The sequence below is a fragment of the Rhinolophus sinicus genome, linkage group LG07, assembly GCF_036562045.2.
Source record: "Rhinolophus sinicus isolate RSC01 linkage group LG07, ASM3656204v1, whole genome shotgun sequence".
NCBI classification, from domain to species: Eukaryota; Metazoa; Chordata; class Mammalia; order Chiroptera; family Rhinolophidae; genus Rhinolophus; species Rhinolophus sinicus.
This window is the reverse complement of record NC_133757.1, coordinates 100,306,185-100,332,766: the sequence shown is the minus strand read 5'-3', so window position 1 is coordinate 100,332,766 and position 26,582 is coordinate 100,306,185. Positions and strand designations below refer to the sequence as shown.

General features: G+C 47.7%; 1 protein-coding gene and 1 pseudogene across 2 annotated transcripts in view; both read left to right on the top strand.

The window, feature by feature from the left end:
* The first annotated feature begins 642 nt into the window (after positions 1-642).
* PTK2B (protein tyrosine kinase 2 beta) overlaps positions 643-26,582 on the top strand; it is a 108,425-nt gene continuing 82,485 nt past the window's right edge. For both annotated transcript variants that reach the window (XM_019733126.2, XM_019733123.2), the window contains exon 1: positions 643-834. The gene's annotated coding sequence lies outside the window, so the exon portion shown is untranslated. The remainder of the gene's footprint in view (positions 835-26,582) is intronic.
* Positions 22,144-25,545, top strand: LOC141572860 (large ribosomal subunit protein uL6 pseudogene; annotated as a pseudogene).

The window sequence follows — 26,582 nt, the reverse complement described above, 5'->3', positions numbered from 1 at the left end:
ATCTTTCTAGTGATGGGGGAAAGGGTTGCTAAGTACCCTGAAGGCACTGCCTCGAATCTCACCACCCAGTGCCATCTTTGTTTGGGGAGCAAAGTGGGACGATGTGAGGCAGCTCAGGAAAGGCTGCCCAGGTCCTATGACTGATCTTGTGCCACCCTCTGGTCCTGCCCTATCACAGCGCAGGGCTCTGGTCTGTGGTGTTTAGTTCTGCCAACTCCCCTGGTGATATTCCCCTGATCTTTGGTGCCCTAAAAGAGGCTGGGCACCTTAGGACATCGAGAAATAGGGAAGGACCCAGGTGCTGAAAGACTAGGAGGCAGGTCCAGTCTCCTGCTCGGAAACATACCTGGAGGCTAGAGAGGAAACAGCAGCCTGGGCATGTGACCTCCAAAAGTCTGCAGGTGGAGTGGAAGGAGGAGGGAGAAGGGGTAGGAATTGGGAGTCAACTACTCACAGGGGGCACGGAACAGCAGAAGACCCCATCTGGGGTCAGGGGCTGACAGAGATGGCCCCCAGGTGTGCAGGAGCAGCTCAGGGAATCGGAGGCTGCGTCTATTTCAGAGTTTATGGTAAGAGGCTGGGGCAGGCACACACTCAGCACCACAGAGAACGCACCCCACCCTTTAAGGAAGTGGGGAGGAGAGCAGCAGGGGTGTGGTTAACTCGAAGGAGGAAAGGGGAAAACACAAACCTGTCAGCCCTCTTACTCAGTGGAGGCTTTCGGAGCTGCCACAAGCCCCTTACCTGCCATAGCGCCGACTCACCTGTACCTGCACAGCCCCCCGCCTCACCTGGCCCAGCCGAGAGCCGCCGCCGGAATCGGCGCTTCCTTCCGTGAGTCTCCTCCGGTGATCGGGTCTGAGCACCAGCCAGAAGTTGGCGGCTGGACGACGTGGAAGGGGTGGGGGTGGGGGGTGCTCCGGAGATTGTGGGTACCTGGACGGGACCCGAGTTCCTGCTAAAGCAGCCTGGGACCCAGCAGGCGGAGCTGAGGGTGCAGTGACCGCCGGGGCTTCCTAGCCTTCCGTATGGGGAGAGGGAGTCTGTTTTTGGAGTTAATTTGAGACTAAAGGGTGTTTCTCCCTCTTTGTCCTCTTAACATACTCAGCCTGGGGAGGCTGGGGTGATGAGGAGAAAGCAGCGATGAGGAGAGGCAGCCTGCCGCTAAAGGTCAGATCGGAGAGCAACAAGCAGGGCTTTTCAGAACCCACTTCAGCTCCTGCCTTGGAGCCGCTCTCTGCGCCCTGCTGTCTCTCCGCTCCCCATGCCCTCACACCCCCACCCTGGCCACACGCCCAGGTGCAGCCCACTCTGCCTGCATCCACCTCTTGTCCCCAGAAAGGGCATCTTTTGAATCAAGCCCTGACTCGAAGCTAGCAGGGGTCTGCAAGGGAGATAGAGGCAGAGCTGGGGTGTGTGTGTGTGTGTGTGTGTGTGTGTGTGTGTGTGTGTGGTGGACACTAAAGTTAATGCTCGCGCCACCACGCTGGTCCTTTGTGAAACTACTTTCTGAATGCTGCTAAAGGGTTAAGTTCTGTGCTGCCTTCTCCTGCTGTCAGGCTGTGCGTGGGCAAAGCCTTGGTGGGTGAACAGGGAACATATGGGTGATGTGCTGAGCCCACCGAATCCCACCACCTGCCCTAACCCTCAGCCATCTGATACCAGCATCTCCCCACACCCCAAAGTTGGAGCTCAGTCCAATTAGGCTCCTTTCAGGGGGACAAGGGGAGAAGGAGAGTGGAAGTTTGGACACCGGGGTCTTTTGCAGGAGGATTTGTAATCCAGAGGAGGAGATTTTCGTGACCTGTGGCTGGACTTGAGATGACAGGGGCAGTTGGTATGGCATGATCAGGAAAGGGGCCTGAGGAGGCCCCTCCATGTGTGGCTGCTCTCCCCTCACCTGAGTCCAGGCCAAGACATGCAGTTGTGGACCTAATTCCAGCCTTTCACAACTCTTCTGGGGGAGAGAGATGAGGCAGATGAAAAAATGAGTCAAGTGGAAGGGAGGAAGGAAGTAGTCACATTCAGGAGGCCTAGCTCTGGCAGGACATTCTGAATTCATTCACTCATTCATTCATTCAATAAGCACTTACTGACCCTACCTGAGGCCAGGTGCTGATGTTGGTGCTGGGTGTAGGGAGACAACAGTGTATGTGACCCAGCCCCTGCTCCCCAGAGCAGTGCGGAAAGTGATGGGTGCCTCAGTGGGAATGTGCAGGGTGCTAACTAACCCCGTGCTGGAGGGTTGTGGGAGGAGATGGTCAGGGGTGCACCCAGGAAGGCTCCCTGGCAGAAGTGACTCGAAGTGGAGACCGGAAGGATCAATAGGAATTAGCCAGTGAGGGGAATAAGGGGGAAGAGTGGCACAGAGCACAGCAAGTGCCAAGACCCGAGGCCAGAAGCAGCGTGAGGCATCCGGGAAACTGAAAGTACCTCAGAGTGTTCAGAGCATGGAGAATGCAGAGGTGAGGTGAAGCAGGAGAGGTAAGTGGAGACAGCTCCAGAAGGGCCTGCTGAGGCTGCCATGGCAACTCCTGTTGAAGCAACACTTGGGACCTGGAGCCAGGCGTGAGACTTCCCAGCATGCTTCCCACTCTAGGATAGGGTTGCCAGATTTAACAAATAAAAAATACAGGTCACTCAGAGTTGAATTTCAGATAAGCGATGAATATTTTCCAAGTATAAATATGTCCTGTGCAATATTTGGGATGTACTTATACTTAGACATTATTCATTGTTTATCTGAAACTCCAGTTGACCTAGGTGACTGATATTTTATTTGGCATATTTTATTTCTCCTGTAGGAGAAAGCTGAGGGTGCTACTATGCTGGGAAGTGAAGGATGGGTAGTGTCCAGGGGCCACGAGAACAGTCTCAGGACAGATTTCACTTGTAACCAATCCTGGATTCCAGTTTGGGGCTCCTCCACTGATTGACAATGCCATTTCTTTAAAAAAAAACAAAAAAACAACAAAAAAAAAACAACCCAGTATCAATTCCTTGGTCAGCTTGTTCATCTACTGAAAGACCTCAGAAAGAAATCAGGCTTGTGTTGGACCTGGGTTCCAATCCCAGCCCGGCCACTTCCCCGCGGTGAGGCCTCATGTAAACCATTTAGCTTTTCTGAGCCCCAGAATCTTTTCTGAAACAAGGACCAGCGTGGTTGGGAGGATCCGTGATAATGTATGTCAATCACCTAATGAGTGCCAAACTGGTAGATACTAACTTCTGTAACACCTTCTCAGGGTCACCCAAGTAACATCCCCAAAGTGCTTGGGGCTCATTTATTTCCATTTATATTTATTGAGCACTCAGAGGTCCCAGGGGAAATAACGTGGTGGGGGTTCTGCTTCTAGTGAGAGTGTAAGCTTAGCTCCTGAGCAGAGAGGGAGAGCCTGAATCACATTTTCAGCTTTGCTATTCCCTTCCTATATGACCTGCTGCACGAGGAGGAGATGCCCACCCTTCCAGGTAGATGACAGTGGGTGGGGGAGAGGGAGTGGCTCAAAGGAGAATTAACTGAAGGGAAATGTGAATGAATGGAAAGAGAATCCATATAAAATACCTAGCACAGTGCCTGACCGTCATTATTCCTGTTTTTTTATAATGAGTATCTTATTAGAAAATTAGAGCTCAGGGCTAGATGAAGTAAGGATGCCTTGTGAACCACGTTTTGACTTTAATGGGAGCATTTGTAAGAGGAAATTAGGGGCCCCTAAAAGGGAACCTGAGGGAGTTAAGAATTTGTTAAGAGAAAGAGGAAATGGAAAGTGTGTTTCCCTTGTGGTAACCACTGGGTTAAAAATGGTCTCTCTTTCCAGAGTCTAAATCTCCCCACCCCCCTGCCCATTAATAACCAGTTTGTTCCCAGCTCTTCAGAGCAGCACTTGCCAGTGTTTAGAGAACATAGCATAGCGTTCTATGCCATGAGATAGTTATAGATGTTCCATTGATGAAACATTCAAATGAGCCTGCTTGGAGATTTGTCATGCATATTTGCACAGTCAAGGTTATGATAAGTCCTGCAGAAAAGACATCTGTATCACTGGGCTTACATTGCTTTCCCTAAATTGACTATACAACCCTTTCGGGGGCAGGGTGGACAGGGGGCACCTATTACCACATCAAGGACAGCAACACCCCACATCTAGCAACAGTTAATGTCGATGCAGTTCTAGGACCAGGCAGGTCTTTCAGGGGACATTATTCATCCCATACCTCTAGCCAGGATAGACCAAGATTCAGCAATGTCCAACTTACAGAAGATCCTCAGGGACTGAGTGCTTGAGTGCCACTGTCTGAGCCCCACACATTTCTCATGGACACAAACCCCTACTTCCGTCAGCCTAAATCTTCCTACTGCAGCATACACCCTTTTCCCATCGTTCAGAAGACTCTGGGCAAAGAGTGTGTCTTAGCACATAGCCCTCCATGCTGATGGCAGCAGCTTCTCACGTCCTGCATACTGCTAAGATAAGTACAATTGATGGGGAGGTAGGAGAGGAGCGGGGACATACCTGGGGTGGACCCCAAGGGGTAGGTCTCCTGGCCTCTAGTGTCCCCTCTGCCCAGGAGCCATGGGCTCTAGATGAATGGGGCTCCGAGGTTGGTTGGAGCACATATGTACAACTGCTGGTGTGCTTGGGGCTGACAGCATGGTAATTAAGCGACGTTCTTGCTGGCTTCCTGATCGAGACTTTCTCTTAGACTCTGCATCCGTTCTGAGGTAAAGGGCAAGGAGCAGCTAGAGTGGTGACAGTCTCTGCGACAGGAATGTGGTTGGTGGTCTGGTGGTCAAGCGCCCAGGCTTGGTCAGTCATCTGGGTTCCAGTTCCAGCCCTGGGACTCATTGTGTGACCTTAGGCAAGTCACGGAGCCCTGTCTTCCAGAGGAGACAAGAGGGCTTTGCATGAAGATGGAGTAGGGTTGTATACCAGGAGTCATATTCAAACACGGACAGCAGCTAAAGCCTGGGCAGCAATCTAACAGAACTGACACTAGCCATTACCCTGAGCAGAATCAATGAGAGCCCCTCGGGTCCCCGGCATCTGGAAGAGGAGGAGGCAGGCAGTCAGGGGGCTGGGGTGTCAGACATGCACCAGTGCCTATGGACTATTTCAATATTTTAACATCCCAGATGGCCGTATGCACCAGCTTAATAATAGCCTTGACTGTGCATAAAACACTCCGTCCTTTAACAGGCAACACACAGTAGGCATTCAGTAAGTGTGAGCTCTCCTTTTCATTACATCTTTATACTTATGGTTAATCTGAGCTGATGGGGAAGCACCTTTTTTTTTTTTCTTGAGGGAAAAGGCCGTCTTCTGAGGGGCAGGCTTTTCATGGGTGCTGTCTCATGGACACGCGTCAGGTAGACAACAGTATTTGCTTCTTACCCCCCCCCCCCAATTCACTGTGTGTGATGAACAGCCACGCCTAATTAGCTCTTTAGCCAGAAAAGAGACTTTCTCCAACTGCCCATCAGACAGGGGAGTCCGAATGGTCATTTAAGGTGTTGAGAGGGCTGATGGACAGGAAAAAATGGTGGCTTCACTTTCCGGGGTTTTTAGCACCGTGTGCAAAGCTCTGAGCTGTGTGAGGGGGTGGCAGTGGGGGAGGGGTAGATTTTTGAGTCACTGCTGTTTCCCAAGGTATAATTATTACTCACGATGACAGTTTGATTAAGAGCAAACTGGAGACTGCATGTTCCCATGCACTTTTTACCTAGACGCACGAGTAGAGAGATAGGACTACAAGATTTTGTCTCCAGGGACCCTTCAGGCAGGCTGTGGGTGGGCTGCAGAAACGGACACTCCTCTGGTTTTCCAGATATCCCCCAGCTTTTGCCTTTGCCCAGCACGAAGGCACCTGCTGCTCGTAAGAAGCCAGGCAATGTGATTAGAACTACGACCCACCATTACCCACAGAAGCGTGAGCCTTCCCCTTTTCTGCCTTGGCTACAGTTCACTAACATTTTCCTCCTCTCCAGTCCCCTTCCTCCCTTTTATGTTCTGAAACCTACACAGAATCTGGCATCACTCACTAGAGAGGGGGGCTCAGAGGAATGCACCTTGCCCAGGGTTTAGAACTTAGACTGGCTGTAATTCTTGTCTCATGGACTAGTCTCCCTTTCAACCAGGCCAGTTCTCCCAACCACTGAGTGCAGCAGGGCCACAGAACCCCTTTTTCATGCCCCTGGTATCTCTGAGGCACTTCCTCCCAACTTTCTCAGACACCCCGTACCCTATTGCAATCCCACTGGACACATGCACAGGGCCCAGGGAGCTCCTGGACAGTCTGCTGGGGATTCTGCCCTGAGTTTGGGCTTTGCTCTTATCTGGGGTTCCTTTTCCCACCTGGTCCCTCCTCTCGTCCTGGCCCTTGGAGCATCACATCTTTTCCTGGTTTTTAAATGAATGCACTTCTTCCCGCCCCCCTACTTCCTCCCTAACCTCAAGCATGTCTTTGTTCTCTGGAGCACTTGCAGTGAGAGCCCAGCTCTTCTCTGTTCAGCTCAGGTTAACACTCTCCCCACCCCCAGTTCCTGCTCCAGTCTGGTTATAAGAGATCAAGGCGCTGTCACGAGCATCCTGTTACGGTTCATTAGGTTGGTTACGTTCCTCAGTCCCCAGCTCAAGATGGGCAGCAGTTCCTCGCTCAGGCAGTTTGTCAGCCTGGGGAGGTGGAAAGGCAGTCTGGGGGTCAGGAGACATGGCTCTAGCTGTGTGCCTTTGGGTAAGTCTCTTCACTCTTCCCAGCCTCACTTTCTCATTTGGGACAGAAGAAATGGTACTGCATCCCTCATAGGGACACGGACACAAATAGTTGACTTGTGTGAAAAATGCCCCGTAAATCACCACCCGGCAGGCACTCTCCCTGGAAAAATGAAGAGTTTCGAGTCAGGAAGATGTGGGTTTCTACCTGTGGGACATTGCCAAGTTATGTAGCCCCTCTGAGCTTTGGGTTTCTCATTCGTAACTTGTTCTAGGCATTGGTATCACATTTCTCCTCTTCTTCACCCCTGTCCCTCTCAGGGTCTAGTCTTCTCTCCCCACATTCGAAGGACTGTGTCACTTCAATGAGTTTACAGTCTGGTAGAGGAGGTAACACATAAAGATAAATTACTGTTAGACAAGACAGGGAATTATGGTGCCATAAAAGAGGCACTGATGAAGTGCTATCAGGTCAAAGGATGGAGAGATTACCTCTGCCTGGGGAGTCTGGGAATCCTTCCTGGAGGAAGAGGAATTTGGAAAAGCTCTGAAAGGATGAGTTAGGGTATCGCCAAAGAAACTTAGGATGGTAGTTGTGGTCAAAGGATAGTGTAAATAAAGGCAGGGGGTAGTGCGAAGGCATGGTTCCAATGACTCATTCTGGGTGGAGCCAAGGGTATCCAAGGGCACTAAAGATAAGGTAATTGCAGAAAGTAAGATAAAGCTTAAACATGGCGGCTACAGTGTTTGGATGTTATTCTGAAGGCTGTAGGGAGCTGTTGGACTTTACTCTGAAGACTTCAGGGTGCTGTTGTGGTATCAACTTGGCTGAAGGGGCCATGATCAGATTTGGAGAGCAGCACGTAAAGTGGATCGGAGAGAACAGAGCCTGCAGGAAGAGCAGATAGGAACTTATTATGCCAATTCAAGTCTTAAGAGTCTGAATCCATTGTGTAATCAGGATGATTTGGGGGTCCTGGAGAGGATCTGCTGGTCACTTAGAGCTTCTACATTCTCTGGGTTGAAATTGGTCCTTAGATGAAGGTAAAAGATGTAGGGTTTATGGGAGTATCACCTTGTTTAGGTTATATACGTGATTTTTCCATTCTCCATTATCCTCTCCTTCTTCCGTGTTCTTGATTCACAGATAAGTCCTTTCCCATCAATTTGGCTAGGGATGCACTAAATGTCAGCCTGTCTACAGGTCTAATGGCAACCTCTGTATGGCAGCTCCTCCAGAAGCAAGGAAAAGCACACACTTAGACCTGCCCCCATCCACCCTCATCAGTCCGGAGGACGCCGGGGCTCCATCTTCAGCCTGACTCTCCTCCCTTGCTTTAGCCCTCCACTTCCAAGAATCTCTAAGACATTTCCACTAGAGTAACTCATCCAAAATGCTACATGTCGGAAACTAAACTTGTCATTCTCTCACACCAGACCATCTGTTCCTCCTGCCATCCCTCCTCCTGCTCGTGCAGTAGTCGTTCTCCTAGGTACTTGGGTCAAAAACTTTGGAGTTATCATCTCTTTCTCCACTTCTCCGCTTTTCTCCACTCATATCTTCCCCCTCACTAATCAGTCCTACAGATTCTTTCTACATGCCTCTCATTCCTTCCTCCCCTTTATCCTGGCCGGCCCGGCACTAACTGAGCCTAGGATAGAGCCATAGAAATACCTAATATCACCTACCACGTACTTAAGAGCCTCTCCCTTTCCTAGCTCTAGTTTCCAAAGAGCCTCTAGGCAAATCCAGACCCTTTAAATGTACTACTCCGTGCCCTCTATAATCTGACTTTTTGTCTAGTGTTCTAATCTAATTCCCCTGTCCTTCCCTCATCTGCTTGCTGGTTCCCATCAAATCTTTGCTCAAGTCCTGTGTCCTGCCTGGAACACCAGCCCCTTCCAGCTTCCACAGTCTGACTTCCTGATGGCTCAGCTCCGGACCTGTGAAGCCTGTCTCTCCCCTGCAGCCTCCAGGCTTGGGCTGCGGATGTGAAACTCCTCCCGGGCAGAGAGGTGCCTTTCCCTTGGTTCTCCTTCCTAACTCCCTCCGAGTCCAGGACTAAGGTTCCTATGACCCTCCTTCTGCACTTACTGGCTCACTGGGGCCTGATGTGATCTTTCCTCATGCCCTGTGCTGGGTGACACAGCAGCCAGTTGCACCGGAGCAGGATCACGTTCTCCCCAGAGGTCAGGATGTGCCTCTTGCCTCTCTGGAATGTGGAGGTTTCTAGAACCCAGAGAGTGTGAGTCAGCATTTAGAGCAGGAGCTCCATAATCTCCCTGCTAAGCTCCTTCTGTGTCTCTCTAATCCGTGAGATCCTTGCCTTTCCCTTTTCCCTCATCCTGCAGCTTATTGAGCCTGACAGGCCAGGCTGAATGGCAGGAGAAAGACAAGGGGTAGGAAAACAAGGCAAGGAGCCTTGGAACAGGGTGAAATTGCTTTTGGGGACGCAGGAGAGAGATTTGCAAGGCAGAGTTTGGCAGTTTTTCGTAGCCTGGACTTCGACATAACTACGTGGGTACAGGGCTTGCCATGGTAACTGCCCTGGAGGTCTCTGGCTCCTGCAATCCCAAGATCTGGAAACGCTTAGTCCGTATCGGCTCCTTTATCTCCAGAGGGTGGCCTCCATTGTCCCCAGCGTGCTTCGGAGTCCTCTCCCTCCTTCTTTACCTGACTCTGTGTAGGAAACCCGTTCCCGCACCTGTTTGATAAAACACTTAGCTGCCCACCTGTGTTCACTCCCAGCGAGAGGTGTGAGGGACAGAGCCCTGCCCTGGGACTGGGAGCCCCTAGTCTGGTCGCTGGCGGCTCTGTCACGTTCCCACCACATGACCTTGGGTGAGTCATCTGGGTTTTCGTTTGTACAGGCAATAAAGGGGGGTTTGGACTGTTCTCAAGTCGGAGCTTTCTTTAAAATGGATCTTAGGTGAAGGGGCAGTATGGAAACCAGTTAAACGGAGACCCTCCCAGGGCTGACACGGGGAGGACGGGTGCCTGCCGGGCCATTGACCCCCTTCTGCAGAGAGCCCTGGCCTTCCCTGCGTCTCCGAGGCCTAGGTCATCTTTTCCAGGTCTCCAGATTCACGTGGGTTCACTAAAGAATGATCTCGGAGGAAGGAATCCAACCTGGGCCATGTGGAGTGTATTTGTTGAGGGCAGGGGGTGTTGTATATATGCCACCCTGAGAGCAGATGCACAGGTTTGTGGGAGGAGAGTCCAGAGCTTTCGTCTGGACTCCAGGCAACTTATGAACCTCCTGCGCCTGTGATTAAGAACAACGCACCATGTTTTGTCATCAGATTTACAAACTTTTCATAGAAATCCCCTCAAACTTGAGTTCCATTTTAATTCAGACGAACTAGACTATCAACTCGGTGGACGTCAGAACCTTCTCTGTAAGGTGTTATGACTGGACACGGCTGGTGATTTACACACAGTCAGTCACCAATCGATGAGTACAATGTGTGCCTGAACATATGTGTGCCTCCCAATAAGGGGGTTGTTTAAAAATTAAAAAGGCTGATGTGAATATGTAAATGTTTTAGGGTAATATTTAATATATTATTTTGCTGACACATGTTCTGTACATCACCTACTATATAAAATAATACATTAAGTTAAAACTATGGCTCTGTCCCCACTCTCCCTGTTTAAAATGCAGCACTTCACTCACATCTTGGACATTAGCGTCCTTCTCATGACTAAAGCCACCTTTTGTGAATCAGCTCTCTGTGAGCTGGCCTATAGCATCCTCCCGATAGTCAAAGGAGAGTTGGCTCTTATTAATCCAGAAGGTGTTTATTTATCTTTTAATAACAGCTTTTTGGAGATACAATTCACACGCCATACATTCATCTTTTTAAAATGTACAGTTTGGTGAATTTAGTCGATTCACAGAGTTGTGCAACCATCACCACTAGGTACTTGCAGTGTCATTTTTATCACCCTAAAAAGAAACTCATACCATCAGCAGTCCTTATTCTCCTTTCCCCTCAGTCCCTGACACTAATCTACTTCCTGCTTTTCTGGATTGACCTATTCTGGACATTTCCTATAAATGGAATTGTGCAACATCTTGACTTTTTTTGTGACGAGCTTCTTTGACTTATCATAACGTTTCAAGGTTCATTCAAGGTGTAGCGTGTGTCACTCTTTCGTTCCCTTTTTTTATTGCCAAATACTATTCCGTTGTATGGATACACCACATTTTGCTTATCCATTTATTAGTTGATGAAGATTTGAGTTGTTTCCACTCTTTGACCATTATGAATAATGCTGCTATGAAAATCCGTGTACAGGTTTTTGTGTGGGCATATGTTTTCGTTTCTCTTAGTTGTATACACCTAGGAGTGGAATTGCTGGTTCGTGTGGTAACCCTGTGTTTAACATTTTGAGTAACTGCCAAACTGCTTTCCGCAACAGCTGCACCTTTGTACATTCTCATCAGCAATGCGTGATGGTTCCAATTTCTCTCCATTCTCACCACTTGTTATTGTCTCTAATTTTGATTTTAGTCATCCTAGTGGGTATGAAGTGGTATCTTGCTGTGGTTTTGATTTGTATTTCCCTAATGATTAATGATGTTGAGCATCTTTTCATGTACTTATTGGTCATTTGTATGTCTTTTTTTGAGAAATGTCTAATCAAATCCTTTAGAAGGTATTTCTTTTTGGTATCGACCATATAACCACTTAGTGTGCTGCTTTTTAAAAAATGATCTTTTGAATGTTTGTTTACAACAAAATGTAGCACTTGTAATTGTGAGACTATACCCCCAAGAAGAGTTACTAAATCTACATTATATTACCGTGCTTTTAAAAAAAATTCTATCCAGTGATGTTTGTAAGCATCCAAAACTTACATTGACCAAAGTGGTGTCAGGCTAATATTTTTTTCCCAAACAGTGTATTTTTGTTCAAAATATGTTAAATGAGAAAGAAATGCATACTATGAAGGATTCTATAAGAGCTAGAATGTAAACTTCTCTTTTCTGACAGATAATTAGGTGGGGGGAGAGCTTTACCTTATGTTTAAGGATGTTTAATATTTAAAAATGGATGGATGGTGAGACAGATGGATGAATGACTCTAGAAATGAATGAACAAAAGAAGGAACACAGGCTAGGCCAGTTAACCACGCAACCACACCAATCTGACCCTCTTTATTCCCTCTTAATTCCCACCCAGAAAACCAGCATTGGTCTTATTTTAAAATATATAGAATCGTATATAAAATTGTTTTAAAAACAGGTTCGCAGTGACAGGTTGAAAACGAGACACTGTATTTCCTGTTGCCTGGCGTATCTTTATCATCTTCCTTTAAAATGGGAGAACCTGAACCTACCTGAGTTTTCTGGAGGCAGCTGAGGAGCCCAAAGATCCGCTAACGTGACTGCAGCATTTGATAACGTGACATTGGTTCCGGGTAATAGTTGCTGGAGTAGGACCTACCATTAGGGTTATGCTATGATACCAGGATTGCCTTAGGGTTTGCCTGGTTCAGGCCCCGAGTCCACTGCAGCCCTTCCCACCCGCGTGAGGGCTTTGGGGTTGCTGCGGCCTCCTGCGTGGCCTGGTGCTAGCGGCATTTCCTTCTCCCTTCTCTGGGGTGGGACAGTCGCATCCATCTCACAAACCACACTCACTGGTGATTCACCAGCAAATTCCACAGAGAGAGACTGCCGCTGCCCTTCTTCCCCTCCGCTCTTCTCTTAACACGTTGCATACGGATCACGAGAATCTTCACGAGGGATTTAAACCCCGCCGTACGCAACGTGTTAAGAAGCCCCACACGAGCTAGAGAATAGGACTCTGGAGTTTGGGTCAGAGTGAGAAAAGGAAAGAGAAAGAATAGCGGGCAAAGGGACGAGAATGGAAGCTATGGCCAGACATTTGAAGACGTGACAGCGACATGAGCTGTGGAGGTGGCTTGTAAAGGCACAGATCCTAGAGGAGGTGTGACAGATAATATTGCTCTTACAAAGACCTTCATAGCAGCTACAGAAGGACAGGCTCCTGCGACCTTTACTCTGGAGGGTGTGTGTGTGTGGTTGGAGTTGGGGTCAGGGAGCAGGGGACGGGGAAGGGACTTGTGGACATGGCCTGGGCTCCATCCTTTACCCTCAGTGGTCTGTAAAGAAAGTGAGACGTTCAGGTCTGCAGATACCGGGCAAGGCTCCGGGTCCATAGCACTTTAGTCCCTTCCTAGACAGGATCCCAGTGACAGTGACAGCTAGTCCTTCCTTCTGGGTCATGACAGGACTGAGTCTAAGCTGTCCCCCCAGGTGGGTGTTTCCCTTGGTATTCAAACCTCTGCAAGGAAGGAGAGTCTATAGTCTTCCTCCTCGAAACCCCGTTTCCTTTTCTGAGGCTGTGGGATCAGTGGCTCTGACATGGTGACTCTGAGGCCCAGCTCCACATTACGTAGCACCTAGTTTACTAGGGGCCAGGCACGGTGCTAGGCGCTGGGATACAAACGTGAACAAGAAACCGTCCTCAAGGGGACAGAACAGGGCAAGCAAGCAGTCACAGTAAAACCAGATGTGCTGCTAAAGGATGGTCAAATGCCAGAGGCACTAAGGCCAGAACTACCCACTTTACCAAGGTGGGAGTGTGGCTAAAAGGCTTTACAACTGGGGTGGTGCTGGGAAGGGATTTGAAGAATGGATAGGAGTACACCAGGCAGAGAAAGGGTAGTGAGTTGCTCTTCCAGGTACAGAGCACAGCATATTTAAAGGTAAGAAGGCACCAAAGAGTGTGGACAGCTCAGGGAGGCTGAATCCAGCAGGATGGAGGTGGGAATAAAGCTGGACGGATGCAAAGAAGCCCTTTATTATGGTCGCCTGGCACTGGATGTTATTCTGTTAACAATAGGAAGCTGCAGGATATATAAGATAACATATATAGAGGATATAGAACTAATAGGACTTTTAAAGCAGGACAGAGAGTCAGATTTTTGTTTTGGAAAAGAGGACTCTGACCCCAGGTCAGAGCGGCTCTTGTGCCAAGCACAGAGAAGGCTTGGCTCAGAAACCTAGTCAGTCATTTCTGGGGTGTGGCCAAGGGCTGCCGGAGGGCCGTGCCAATGGCCAGGAGTTCCTGCTGTCGGCTTGGGTGTCACAGCTCTCCACACTGCTGACTGGCCAGAGAGGGTGGTGGCGAGGGCTGGCCCACAGGCCTGGCCCTGAGGAAGAGTCCACTTCCTGCTTTCTTTCCCCTGTGCATGTGTGTGCGGTGGATAGTCAGGCAGAGAGAACAGAATGGGGCTTAGCTCGATGAGCAAGAACAAACCTGCCTCCTGTGGGCAAATGCCCATGGTGAGATGGTGCCCTGTCTGCAGGAATGGGGAATCTGTGAAGAGGACACCTACCTGGAAAGCAAGGGTCCAGACAGGCCCCTATATTTGCCCCAACAGTAGGAACAGGGTATTCCCCAGGAATTATGGAACATATAGGCTATTCAGGCCTGGAAGGCTCTGGTGGAGGGAAAGAGACTGGGCATGAGACAGAAACTCACTGTCCACCTTCCCGGCACCCCTCCTCCCAGAACTCTTGGCTATACCAGCCATTGATGCCAGGCACATGTTGTCTTGAGATAAAATTATTTTTCACAAGTACATGTCTTGCTAAATGGAATGGTGGAAGGCAAGGATCTTGTTTTGTGCCCTTTTGTCTCCCAATTATATTCCAGCAAATATCAGGATGTGAAATTTGTACTCAGTAAACATTTGTTCAGATTTGAGGAGGTTTTAGGGAAAAGATCTGAGGGGGAAAGTTCTAATTTAGAAATGGTCTCTGACACCTGTGGAAATCAGGGGCATTGCAGGGATTCAAATGAACACAAGATACACAAAACGTCATTTGCTGCGAAAAGAGACACACGGGCAGAGGACTTCCTGATCCCTGGATGAATATACTTTGGAGAACATTCTGAGGGGAAGCAACCCAGACCCTCCAGTATAGTGCAAGGTAGAGCTTCTCGAAGGTCAGTGACATCAGAATCACTGAGACAACTTTTGAAAACACAGATTACCCACTCCTACTCCAAGGTTTCTGCTGCATCCCATCTTGGCCGGGTCCCAAGAATCTGCATTTCTGATGGTTTTGCAGATGATGTGAATGCTGCTGGCCCAGGAACCGCTGGTGTAGAGCCAGTTCTGTTCTTTAGGGGGGGGTGTTAGAATCCCCCATCTACAATTAGACCCAGGCAGCCATTTCTTCCCGTTTTGGTTTTGCTTTGTTTTCTTCTTAACACTCCAAACATGGTTTTGATGCCCACCCTGGTCGAAAGACCTACCGCGTCTCCACGGGCTCTGCCATCAAGCCCCACCTTTCATCTGCTCGAGGCCCCCTGAGGGCTTGGTGGACTTTCCCCAGCTTCGGGCCTTTGTCCAGGGTCCTCTTTCAGTCAGGACTGCCTCTCCCGTGCTTCCTACATTCCCACCTCGCAGACCCCATTGGGCCCTAACCCTAATGCCACCTCTGCATGCCCCTTCCCCCAGTACCCTCCGTCTGGCTTCATCTCACCATCCCCTCTGTGCCCTCAGCTTTCTTCCTGACTCTGATAAGACTTTCCTTCTGCCTTATTTCATCTTTGATTATATGTGTGCCCTCTGTCTCCGTCAGCACGGGCTGCCATAACAAAATCCCATAGACTGTGTGGCTTACACAACATACTTTGACTTTCTCACAGTTCTGGAGGCTGGAAATCTGAGACGAGGGTGCCAACATGGTCAGTGTCTGGTAAAGGCCCTCTTCCTGGCTTGTAGATGTCATCCTTCTTGCCGTGTCTTCTCACGGCCTTTCCTTGGTGTGTGTGTTTAGAGAGAGAGAGAGAGACCTCTGGTTGCTCTTCCTGTTCTCATAAGGGCACTAAATCTATCAGAGCAGGGCCCACTCTTAGGACCTCATAAAGGCCTCATCTCTAGACACAGTCACAGTGGGGGTTAGGGCTTCAACATATGGATTTGGGGACATGCAAACATTCAGTGCACAGCATCGTTTCTCCCCATGAGACTACACATTTGGGAGGTCACAGCCATGGTGCTTGTGTCAGCCCTCAGTGGACATTGTAGGAGGTGTTCTCTCAGTCACTGCCAATCACCGTGAAGCTCTGTAAAACAAAGCAAAACAAACCGAGACCTGTTTACTTTGGCCCTTCCTGGCCCCTAGTTCTTGAAATGTATTCACAAAGGCTGAAGAGGTGGAGAAGAGAAGGCTTCTGCTGAACACGGGCCATGAGATGACATGGCTGGATGCCAGACTTGTCAACGGGTGCATTAGCCTTGAAAATCATGTGATTACTCATCTGTATCACTTAGGGAACTACCACCCCCAGAGCCGTATTAAGAGTGTTTTCCTCGGGCAAAAATGTGCTGCCTTTGGCATCCAAATCAGCCTCAGGAGTCTCATTTCATGATGGATCCTTCTCTTTTTCTGCTTCTTCCTGTACTTCTTCCCGCTCCACCCCTTCCAGTTCTTGGTCAACAGATAACCAAGCCCCCACCTACTCTGCCCTCTTCAACACTTGAAGAACTTCCAGACTTGGTTCCTATCCCCCAAAGCTGTCTTTTAGTTCTTGCTGTTTTACCTGATTCTTCTCAAATGAAGCCACTGAGTTTCCCCAGGCGGGTAGTGGCCCCTGACCTGAGGATCCACACAAATCACAGAAACCTGAGTGACCCAGTTACATCCCTCAGAACCACTGCCCTTTGCTATCTCTTACAACTCTTTAATGACAAGGTCTCCCTGGGAAGACCCAGAGAACGTGCCTTGAACAGGTCATAGCTTATCTTCACCAACCTCTACCGTATTCGTGAACCTTGTCCCCTGTCTTCTGGCCTTCCTTTTTTTCCCCTGGTCCACTGAGTCTCCCGGCTAAAGGAAGGAAAATAGTGCCCTAAGGTTGGAGAAAGGATTCCTCCACTCAGTTTGTGACCCCGTCTTGCACTTTTCAGGACAATGGCAAGCTCGCTGGCTGACTTCTTTGTGTGCCATCTCCCCACTCCAAATCCTCCCCTCACCCAATTCCTCCCCTCCCAGCACAAGCTTGGGCCTGATATTACTGCTCCTTTAAGTGTGGAGCAATCCAGCCTCCCTCTGGAGGCAGAGGAACATCCGTCTTCACACAAACAACTTCCAATCCATCAGCAGACAATGTTCATAATGGTTAGGAGCAAGCCCTCAAACTCAAGGTGTGGCTCCTTACTTCCTGGAGATGTGGCCTCAAGCACATTCTTAACCCCTCTAATCCTCAGCTTTCCCACCAGCCAAACGGGGTGATAAAGTGGTAACGTTGGTAACGGTAGCACTTTCCTTAAAGAAATAGTGCACAGATTAAAAAGAGATAACATATTGATGTGTATAAAGCATTTAGCATGAGTGCCTTGCACGGAAGTACTCAGCACATTTAGCAATTGTTTCTATCAAAAGCATACACTATTAGAAGACAGAAGTATGTATAATGAAATGTCACCTGGGACCCCTTCCCCTTGTCTGTTACATTTGGCAGACACCCCAGCTCCGCAGCCTATGGCAGCCCAAGGTCCTGTGCCAGGATCTCTGCCAATTCTAGACTCATTTCCTTGTGCTCTGGCCACCTCTGTGCTGTCAGGTCTTGTTCAGTCACATCACTCCCAGGCACAGAACTCAGCCCGTTGACCAATTACCCCAAGAAGTCCAACCACACCAAACGTTTGATTTTGTGGGTCTTACTGAAGAATTGGAGGTGGGAGGAAGAGTGTTAGGAGAGGATCGGATCCTGCCGCATTTGGCTCTTTCTCTGCTCTCCTCCCCCTCCTCCTTCGTTTCCTTTTCCAAAGCAACAAACAAATTATACCTGCCCAGGCTCCCCGCGCTTTGTGTAACTACAGTGATTTGGTGATTATCTTAGTCCGTTTGGGGCTGCTATAGCAAAGTACCATGGACTGGGTAGCTTACAAACAACAGACATTTATTTCTGGCGGCTGGGAAATCCAAGATCAAGGTTTTTGCAAATTCTATGTCTGGTAGGAACCTGCTTCCTGGTTCATAGACAGTCTTCTTTTTGCTGTGTCTTCACAGGGTAGAAGGGGCAAGGGAGGTCTCTAGGTCTCTATTGTCAAGTCTCTGATCCTATTCATGAGTGCTTTACTCTCAGGATCTCATCACCTCCCAAACACCCCACCTCCTAATACCCTCACCTTGGGGGTGAGGATTTCAACATATGAATTTGGGGTGGATACAACCGACCATTCAGTCCACAATAGGCATATTTCTAAGCAAATACAGTTTTCTTCCTGGAGAAATTCTGCTGACCCTCTCCTAAGGGAATAGAAACCTCATCATCTTTTACACATGTTTAAACAAAGATGCTACGTCCTTGGGGGAGGACTGCCCATGTTGACATCTGAGTGAGCCTGCGTGGTAAGCCACAAGGTGAAGGTGAGGAGCTGCGACCAATGCGGTGTGGAGCAGTGCTCTGCCTGAGGCTGTTAGTGGTTTGGAGAGCAAGTTCTGTGGGAACACGCACCCATTCCCCAGCAAAGGCAAACTGAGCCCGGGCTAGAGTTTTCACTGCTCGTGACAGGAAGCAGTTGCTTTCCCCAGACTTCAGATCTGATGTTCTGGCAAGGCTACTTTTTAACTGATCAAAAAAGTTGAGGAGAAGTAGACAAGTTCTATTACATATGGTTGATTCAGGCATAAAAAACAAACGAAACCTATGAGAGCGTTGACACATACAGGAAGGTGAGTCAGGATAAAAGACATACACAGCTGCCGTGAACGAGATCAGGGGATCATGACCTTGGAGGTCACAGTGAGGGCTCTGGGCTGTGAGGGGGAACTTTGAGAAACAGGAGAGGCTCCTACCACTGGGTACAAAGTGACTGGCCTGTCTGGCACACGGTCCCAAAGGTGTCCACACTCATTCCCAAAGTCGTACTCACATCTCCCACCTTTGCCAGAAGGGCTGCTGCTTCTACCCAAATGATCCTCATTGCTTCTTATTCCTCATTCTTCTTCTTCTTCTTCACCCTTTGAAATCCTCCTCAGCTTTCAACTGCACCACCTCTGTGGGGCTTTCATGCTCTCCTCTTGCCTGTAGTCAGGATAAGTGGCCCTGCTCTTCCTGCTGCTTTCCCAGTACATGGCCTTGGGTGACAATGGGCACCTCCTCCCTCGGACTCTCAGTGAGCCCTGTAAGACCATCTTACCAGTTTTGAAATCCACACTCAGCCCTATCTAGTAGCTTAGGCAGGGGCTGGCATGCGATAAATTCTCCACGTATCTTTTTAAAATCCGTTCACTATGATTCTGAAGTTATGGAGAACCTGGATCAGCTATAAGTCTGGTCACTCAAGACCAGGGTATGCATTATAGATAATTTGCCCTCTTGGAATTTCCATTTCCCGTTTGTGGATGAGAAAGAAAGAGTTCACGAAAGGGGTTCTATGGATCCTTATTTTTACTCTCTTCTCATAGAACTATTTGGTTTCTGCTCACCATGTTGCTGCGAGTAATGGAGAAAGTGATGGAGAGTTTCCTTTGATTACAGAAAAGTGGAGCATCCCAGAGGACAAGAAATGCCTCCATTGAACAAGAATTATTTGGGGAAGGAGTGGGTAGACTGCAAAGTCATCTGGTCTATACGCCATCTCATGGAGAAAGGTCTTCTTTTCCTTGAAAACTTGGGGAAAATGTCTCTCCAGAAAACTAATTATTGTTGGGAAATTCTTATTGCTAGTAGGTTCTTTGTTTCACGGAGCTGAACTCTCTAGAAGGCACCCGTTGTGCTAGAATTGCCCTCTGCAACAGCCCAGAATAATGACTGCTTCTCAGTGTGACAGGCCTCAAAGATAGGGACCACCCACCCCATTATTCTCTGATCAAGGCTTACCATATAAAGCGGACCCTCGCCCCTTCCATTCGTGACAAGGTTTTCAGATGCCCTGCCTTTCTGGCTCTCCAATTCTGTCTAAGTAATTTTGTCACCATCTTAAAATGTCATGGTCAGCAGTAGATAAACAGTCCATAAAAACAAGACCTCTCAGCTAGTGACTTCTAGCCTCTTTGTCACTGTGGGCTCTTGTCTTTCCCCTCTCCAAACAGCCCTTTTATTTAAAAATATTCTGCTAATTAAACTTACGCAGTAAAACTCATCTACAAATCCCTTTAAATTTGAATTCCTCGGCCTGGCTTTCATGATCCCAGGACCGCTCTGCAGTTTGTCTCTGGTCCAGTCTCCTAGCCTTGCTTCTCATCATTCTTGTGTGTCAGCTTGAGCTGCCATAACAAATACCACCAGCAGGGTGGCTTAAACAACAGACATCTATTTCCTCACAGTTCTAGAGGCTGGAAGTCCACGGTTAAGGTGTCTTCAAGGTTGGTTTCTTCTGCGGCCTCTCTCCTTGGCTTGTACATGTCCATCTTCACCCTGTGTCCTCCCTGGTCTTCCCTCCGTTCATGTCCTTTTCCTAATTTCCTCTTTGTATAGAGACATCAGTCATATGGGATTAGAGCCCACCCTAGTAACCTTATTGTACCTTCATTACCTCATTCAAGTCCCTTTCACCAAATACAGTCACTTTCTGTGATGCTGGGAGTTAGGACTTCAACATAGGAATTTTGGAGGGGACACAATTCCGCCCATAATATTCTACCTCCCCTTCATCTAGTTAAGCTGGTTTTGCCTTGTCTTCTCAGAGCATCCTCTTTATTTTCATCTCTCCTGCCTTTGTTCCTGCTGCCTCTTGCCCTACTTCTCTTTCAAGGCCACTCTTCCAAGAAGCTCTATGGCAAGTGGTTGTCCAGTCGGTTTAGATACCCACAGACATGGAGAATTCCCTTTCTCTTGAACCAGCCCGTTCTGCTGGATTCAACAGCATTCCACCCTAGCAACATGGCCTCCAGTTTCACAAACCAAAGGTGCTTTTCCTTCCAATTCAGATAACATGATCTCTACATGAAATGAGAGCTGAGTAGCATATGGAGGAAATAAATTTGAAATACCCCAGAACTTGAAAACTAGTGAAACCAGATGCCTGAAACCTGTCTACTCTGACATACTGTTCTTGGGGAGCAGTTTTAAACAGAATCTGGTCCTCTTCCTATGTCGTGAACACCCAAACATTTCTCAGTTTGTTCCCCACAATTCAGCGGCATTGCAATCCATGTTTCCTAAGCCATGTTTCCTAAGGGCTTTCCTAAACTTCACCTGCCAACATCCCTCAATCAAAGCAAAATCAACTGAGCCCACTTTTCTTTCCACTCCACTCTGCAGTTCCTCCCCCATGCACACACACACACACACACACACACACACACACACCCCTCCTAGAGTTTCAGCCTTGCACATCGTCTTAATGCTGTTGCTTAGCAACCAGTAAGGGAAGTGTGATCACACCTCCCAGCACTGTCCATGGAACACAGCAGACAATACAAACAGTTCCCTGGCTTCTCTCTGCAGCTAGAGGAAGGTAAACAGTCAGAGGTGGCCAGCATTATGCTCCAGAGATACTGGCTCATCATCCGGGGGCCCACATTGGGTGCCGCTTTGCTTTTACTTGGCATGGGTAATATCTTTGTGGGGGCGGCTGGGTAGGTGGTTCTTGAAGGGCCGGATCTCTCTGCTTGCACTTGTTCTCAGGATGCCTGTCATACAGAAGGACACCTTGCAGAATCCTCTCTGCTCCCACGCAGCCCTGCCCTGCACCAAGCCTGCATCCCCCCAAAGCCACTGCATTCCTTGCAGTCTCTTCCATTTGGAGGTGGTTCTTCAATGCTCTGGCATTGCCTTGCCCCACCCGCACCCCCGCTCCACCTTCACTCCCTGCAGCCCTCTGTTCTTCCAGTCCCCGGTTCCTCTGCCATTTAAGGTGCTCCTCCCTGCTGCTGGACAGCCCCCAGCTTCTCAGGTCATCCCTGTCCCTAACCGGTCTCCAATCCTTACTATCCTGACATCCCAGCCTCAGACCACGGGACCAGATGCCACACAGTGGGCTGAGGCTCACATCCTGCTCTCTGTTGGATCACTGTGACTTGGAATTCTTAGGTGTTGGCTAGCATGGAACAGTAGAGAAGGCTCGAGAGTCTGTAGTCTAAAGATGTATCTATATCTATATCTATCTGTCTCTATCTATATGTATATATCCAATTCCAGACCCTTTTTATTTTTTGTCTTGACCACGTGATTTAGGTCAAGTTTCTGTAACTTCTCTAAGCCTTTGTTTTCCAAGGGGATTGGAATGTTTGCCTCACTGGACTATTATGACAATCATATGAACTCACAAATAGAAAGAAGAATACAACAGAATACATAGCACACAGTTGGAGAATTCTTAACTGTTCCTTTCCTCTCCTTCCATCTCTACCTCTTTATTCTTCCTTTGGAACCTGCTCTTCCTCAAGCAAACACCCATCTTCTGATTAGCTTCTCCAGAGGCAGTGCCATGCATGGTAAGGATGCTGCACTGGGAGCCAGAGGATCAGCTTGAGGTCTACCACTCAGTACTCGGACTTCCCTACAGTCCCTTTTGTTCACCTGTAAAATGGAGCTAAGAACACCCAACTTGTTTAATGCACAGAGTTGCTGTAAAGCTCAAAGGAGATAATATTTGTCAATATTCTTGACGCAGGTCAAAGTGTTTTACAAGTTTAGAGATGAGAGTTCTCTTGGCCCTTTGCCGCATCTACTGTAAGGATGAAGACCATACTTGACAATCAGACTGTGGACATTCCAGAAAATATGGATGTCACTCTGAAGGGACCACACTTATTGGGAAGGGCCCCAGAGGCACCCTGTGGGGGGGCTTCAATCACATCAATGTAGAACTCAGTCTCCTTGGAAAGGAAAAGAAGAGGCTGCGGGTTGACAAATGGTGGGGAAATAGACAGGAACTGGCTATTGTTCGCACTCTCTGTCGTCATGCACAGAACATGATAAAGGTGTTGCCTGGACTTCCGTTAGAAGATGAGGTCTGTGTGTGCTCACTTCCCCATCAGTGTTGTTCCTCAGGAGAACGGTTCTCTTGTTGAAATCCAAACTTTCTTGGGTGAAAAATATATCCACAGGGTTTGGATGAGGTCAGGTGTTGCTTGTTCAGTATTATCTCAAGCCCAGAAAAAAGAGTTAATTCTTGAAGGAAACAATATTGAACTTGTATCAAATTCAGCTGCTTTAATTCAACAAGCCACAACAGTTAAACATAAGGGCATCAGAAAAATTTCTGGATGGTATCTGTGTTTCTGAAAAAGGAACAGTTCAGCAGCCTGATGAATAAGATCTAAGTGTCCAGCCACAGATGTGCTAAGTGATGCCTCAGACTTATTTGTGATATTTTAAAGATGCAATAAAAGTCGTGTATTTAAAAAAAGAAAAGAGTTCTCTTGGACAAATATGGTCCCATCCCCCCTTGTAAAGTGAAGGGGTTAGATTGCAATATGTCTCAAGCCCCTTTTAGTCCTCAAATTGTAGCACACTGAGAGATGACAGTCACTTGCCTTCCCAAGGCCTCAATGGACAGAATCCATTGGGCACCATGACCAAGATGGCTGGTTTTTCACCTAGTCAAAACCTCAGCCGAGAAATGTTCTAGAGGTTTCTTCTAGTTCCATCTTGGGAATGCATATAGCGCTGTCCTTTCAATAAGGAAAACAAATGAGTCAGAACATGCTCACAGTGTGATAGAGGTACCAGGGAAGCGATCGTGGGTGTAGGTGTGTGAAGTTTATGTCACAGATCCTTCCTTGGTTATGTGTTTAGTCATGGCCTGAAAAAGAGCTGAATTTGCATATGGAGGCTACTTGCAGCAAGACATATTAAAGTATGTAACATCAGTAATCTACAGTAAGCTAAATAAAAGCGAGACCAACAAATAGAATTTGGATGTTAATTGAAATCTTGAAGATTGGGAGTCTGGCCAAGGATGAACAAACATTCCAGAGATATTTGCATTCTTTTCAGTGAAACTTCCCCCAGGCGATGATAGAGTCTCCTTATAAAAAGGATCCCAACAGGAAAGATGGGTGATACCAGAAACTCTCAAAGCTCTGACTCGGCTTAGAAGATCTGTTTCCAAGCCCTTTGGGGAGAGAGGTGCAACTTCACTCAGGGACTTGAATGCCCCACCCGCTAATCCTAGGACTTCAGGGGAAAGATGAACAGAACCTTCTGCTGAAAAGTTGGGAACACCTGTTTTCTAATAAGGTTACAAGAGGTCGGATATAATACAAGTGTCAATGGCTAAACATATTACCACTAACTTTTTAAAAATATAGGAATTTGGTGGGGCAGCAGTGAAGAGACAGATATGATCGATGTTATGACTGGACCCATGAAATAATTAGTCATAGAATCAAAGAATATTAAACTGGAAGGGACATTGGCAATCACCCAGTCCAATACCTGTATTCACAAATAAGAAAGCAGTCTCCAACATGTTAACAGTGGCCAATTTGGAATTAGGGAAATGTCATTTTCTAGGTTGTTTCTTTTACTTTTCCAATAAAAACACAAAAATAAGGAAACAGGAAAGTGACTTGCCTAAGGTCCTGTCGTCATGTAGAGGCAGACCTTGCCTAGCCCCCAAATCTGTTGACTTTCATTCCTCTGCTTGTCGGGGGGCAACGGAGGGCAGAGGGTCTCTCTGAGACTAGAACTGGGCTTCCACAAAAATCTTTTACAATAAGAATATAATCATGCCACCAATTAGTCTTCACCATTGAAAGCTTAGCTTCAAATTATCAGCATTTTATAATTTCCAGGATAATTTCATACACATTTTCCTTTGACTAAAAACATAGGCTTATTCTACAAGGGTAGGTGAAAAATAAAATGTCAGTTGTAAGCAAATCTTTCAACACACACCTGGTTCTACAGGGTTAAAACCACCCGCTGAAGGATAAGGTGAACATGGAAACTGTGGTGGGTTATCTGAACCCACATCCCACATCGCCCATCACTTGAGGAAAGAGGAACACTGCTAATGGGGTAGTAAAACCAGTGTGAATGCCATCCTGCCCCCTCCCCCACCCACCGCACAGGCTCCTGTCTACAGCTTTTGTTCTATGGTCTCTTCAGTAAATATGACTCAGTCTGTTCTTTGGTCTCCACTTCCGCTGGTCACGGAGCTGACAGCAGCATTCTGCTCTGCCCGTGCATAACCCAGGGGCCACGTTCCGGGGCCCCACTGGTCATGCTGCCTCTTCTCTCCCGAGCTGACCAAGCTCTCTTCTGCTCATCTGAGCGCTGCGATCCCTGACCCTTCCCCGCTTTCAAAGCACCAGTTAATGTGGATGGCATCTCTCTACCACCCCATTTTTTTTTTAAGTGCTGTATAGTTATCTTGACAAACTGCCAAAGTGCTTTTTCACCCACCTACTCATCTATAGAATTTGTCGTCTCCAGCACATGCAAGATACCCAGGAGGCCAAGTGAAAGTCAAAATGTGTGTCTGTGCACAATGAGAAACGGCAGGAAAGCCTCCCGATCACCTCTGCTCTTGTAAATGCTTGTTAGAGCAAGAACATTATGTATACTTCATGTGTACAGACGATAGGTCATCTGGGCCAGCCTACACGTGGGAACTTGTTTTGGCTGGAAGAGTCAAGATAGGAGCTTCAATTTATTTGGAGGTACTTTATTTTAAACTCAAGAGAATGGTAAAATGTCCCAGCATTTTCTATAACAAGAACAACAAAAAAGGATTGGATAAGAAGCGTGGGATCTCCTTCCCCCTAAGCCAGCTGAGACCATAGTCACCTCAAGGAGATGGAGAGGCAGAGAAGTGAATGCTCACGGGACTGCCAATCTAGGCTCAGGATTAAAGGGGATTTAATTCCAAAATTATTTATTTAGCACCCACTAGGAATGAGGCACAGACGATCTATAGCACAAATGTGCTGTCAGCTATCCATCAACGTTGCTATTAATGTTGGAGGCTGTTGTATCAGATGTCCAAGTTAAAGGAAACGAGGCCACCACATCAAGCTGGTGAGTCACATTCAGTTTGGGGGATGGCATTCCCTCTCTAAGAAGGTACTATTGTTTACCAGGATATCTTGGATGCAGTGCCCGTTGCTTGCCAATCTGCTGGAGACTTTTTCTCCCCCCTCTCCTTTCTTCTCGTGGGACAGGAAGGGCCCAGCGTGGCCTAATGGTACATGTTGACCTCTGAGTACGAATAAGCAAAGTCCCTAATTCTTCAGACTATGCTTTGCCCTTATTCAAAAGGAGTCTTCATGCTTTAATTCTGGTGGGTACATGATAATGGCCTCCTAAAGATGTCCATGTCCTAATCCGAAAACCTGTGAATATGTTCATTTACATGGCAAAAGAGACTTTGCAGATGTGATTAAATTAAGGATTGAGAGGGAGAGATTATCCTGGATTATCTGGGTGGGCCTACTGTTATCATAAGGGTCTTTATAAGAGTGAGATAAGAGGGTCCAAGTCAGAGAAGGTGAGGAAATGTGACAACAGAAGCAAACGTCATAGAGAAAGAGAAAGAGTTGATGATGCTCCTCTGCTGGCTTTGAAGCTGGAGGAAGGGACCATGAGCCAAGAAATGCACACAGTTTCTAGAAGTTGAAAAACACAAGGGAAAGGATTCTCCCCCAGAGGCTCCAGAAAGAACACAGCCCTGCTGGCACCTTAATTTTGGGACTTCTGACTTCCCAAACTCTAAGACTAATTTGTGTTGTTTTAAGCCATGAAGTTTGTGGTCATTTGTTGCAACAGTTGGAAACTGACACAGTTACCTTTCTGGAAAAGAAACTTGGCCACATGTACTAAGAGATATAAGAATTTACGCTTCCAACTCAGTCATTCTACTTCTAGGACTCTCTCCCAATGAAGAAATCAGATATGCAGAAATGTACTTACATATTA